Source organism: Tenrec ecaudatus, chromosome 5 (assembly GCF_050624435.1).
Source record: "Tenrec ecaudatus isolate mTenEca1 chromosome 5, mTenEca1.hap1, whole genome shotgun sequence".
Lineage (NCBI taxonomy): Eukaryota > Metazoa > Chordata > Mammalia > Afrosoricida > Tenrecidae > Tenrec > Tenrec ecaudatus.
In genome coordinates this window covers 181,881,261-181,884,050 of record NC_134534.1, presented here as the reverse complement: position 1 = coordinate 181,884,050, position 2,790 = coordinate 181,881,261, and positions in this window count along the sequence as shown.

Sequence of the window (2,790 nt, the reverse complement as noted above, 5' to 3'; positions counted from 1 at the left end):
CAGCTAACCTCTGCAGGTGTCTTCAGGAAAAAAGGACAAATGGGACTCTACCAAACTCATTGCCATCAAATTGATTCCAACTCATGGTGACCCTAGAGCTCAGGGCAGAACTGCCCTTCAGGGTGTCTGAGACCGTAACCTTTAACAGAAGTGGAAGTCTCATCTTCCTCCCACAGAGCGGCTGGTGGTTTTGAACTGCCGCCTTTGGTTAACAACCCAATCAATGCCTAACCCACTGTTGCCACCAGGGTTTCCTTTACAGGCCCAGCTTCTTCCTCCCGACATTTATGAAACAAGGATGGTTAAGCAAAAACCCCTCCTCACCCAGCCATGGAAGGAGAAAGGCACATTGTACCTCTGCTAAGAGTCTTAGCATGAAGCTTTCCGATAGCACAGATCACAGCACTTTGGAAAACCAGCAGAGTAGAGCGGACACCACTAGCTCACTTCCCTCCCTGCATTTGACCCTTGAGCAAACGGGCCCAGGCAGAAGGAACTTCCCCACGGTCACAAGATACTCAATGGATGGTTCTGATCATTTAAATCTATCACTCAGATAACACATAATAGTAATTAATATTTTGACTCAACTCTTAAGGGCAAGAAAAAGACAGCTGTTGCCCCCAGCTCCTTCTTCAAGCTGCTGAACTTGCCTGGCTCACCCTGGCAGGATCTTCCTTCAAACAGAACCCGAGTCAGATGCCTTGGCACAGAGCTGTGGCTGCATTTGGGAAGCCTGGTCCTTGGCTAATCCAATGCTCTCTGCGTAATTAAAGATAGAGAAGTGGCACGTCAGGTGGAAATATGCATTTACTACACATGACAGAGCCCTGCGGATGTATTTAAATCCTGGATTTTTTGGTTGTCTTTCCCTGACTTAATTCCTGACCGCTGTAGACGAATCCATAAAAGTTTCTGGAATCGAGAGGGAACAAGGGAGCAGAGAAGCTGTCTTTAACAGTTTCTCTTTCTTAGGCATCATTTCAGATTTTTCCTTTTTAATTGTGGCAAGGATGTGCAAAAGGCTTCAGGCCATTGGTTTTTTAAAAATCGTTTTAAAATTAAGAGAGACATATTTACCTATTTATTTTGCTGATCTTTCTCAAAAACTGCTGAAGAATGAAGACCTCCCCATGCTGATTAGAATGGAAAGCATTTCTAATTACTTATTAGCGGAAATGTACACGAACGAACAGAACGTCCAGGCAAGTTCTTACTTGAATTCACTGCTAAATCCATTACATCAAGCTGCTTGTGGGGACCAGGACGGGTGCGGAGCGAGGAGCGCTGACATTAACCTCATGTTCGGGAAATTTCAGACAAATGCTTTTGTAACCTCATCACCATCCACTCCAGGGAACACATCACTCTCTAAGCCTCAGGAGCAGCTACACCAATAAAGGAAGAAACCAGACGTGTTATTTATGAGCTTCTTCCCTTTGAAGTTTGGAACCCCCGAGAGCTAAGCATCCAGCACGTCTGTTCCCACGCGCCGAGCAGCGCTGGGCGCTCCAATCAGGACCCCGCCTAGGACGGCCTCGCGCGCCGCGCAGCGGACCGTTGTGGTGGCGCAGTTCCAGCGTCGGACTGCAGAAAAGCCGGCCGCCGGCAGACCGCGCCACATCCCAGCACCGTCCGCAGAGCTGCTTGCGAGTCTCGGATACCATCCAGCGCACGGACAGGTTGCGGGCGAGCGGGTTCCAGCAGAGGCGCCACGCTTCGAAACAGGAGCGCAAAATCAGGTCGGGCGCTTGCGGCAGCCACCTGGCCCGGAGCGGGGCACTAGCGTCTTGGAGCCGGTCATCGGAGCTGCAAATTCCCCGGGAAGATCCATTTTAGGGACCAGCCTGCGGACTCGGAACAGGTAGCTGTGCATGGGTGGGGAGTGTGGCCAGGGGTCTGCCATCGGGTGGCGGTGGGGTGCCCAGCACACCTGGTTGCCGGAAGCGCATGTGCTCTGACCGATTGTAAGCGACTGCTCAGGACCGGCGCAGAGCCCTGGATGTAAAGTGCCGGTCCTGAACTGGAGAGTGCCAGGTGCGGGAGGCTCGGGCTTGGAGCCGAGGCGAGGGGTCCCGGAGGTCGAGCTTGGGAGTCCTGAGTAGGCACTGAGATAGGAGGGACAGCCGAACCGAGGCCAGGCCGGGGTTGGGAGGGCGGGGGAAGCAGCCGTTCAAGACGTTCCGGGGACACTGGCTGAGCATCTGAGAGACAAGGAGGTGAGAAGGTTGTAGGGCAGGATTCCCAGGCAAGGGGCTGTCGGGGAATCTGCAGAGTGCTTATTGGAGAAGGTGGCTGAGCATGAGCCTGGGTTGAGGGCTCGCGGGGAAAGTAGCTAATTTGGGGGAGACGGCTGGGGTGACAGTCCCAGACCCGGACCGGAGGGAGGCAGGTGGCTGATTATGGCCGTCTCTTCCACCGCAGCAGAAGGGGCTGATCCTTGCGAGGAAGGCGCTCCGGCAGGGCAGAGGACCGTCGCTCATTTGCAGTGGTTCAGAAAAAGGTACCCTAAAGGGGCGTTCCGGGGATGGCGGGTGAGTAACCCCAGCAGGCCAGCACTTTAACCCTGAGGTATACTCTGGGTTTCCCTGGAAGGAAGACTGACTGGCCTGCATGCATGTCCACAGAGAAACAGGACCGTCTTTCACGCCCCCATCCCCCACTCCCCGGTTTGTTTCAGGGTCACACCCAGCCAATCTGTCCCTCCCGGTCAAGGACCCAGGTGTGCGCATTGGAGCCGCGCCCCGCCTTACAGGGCACGCAGGCCCGGAGCGCACCGGGGCCACGACC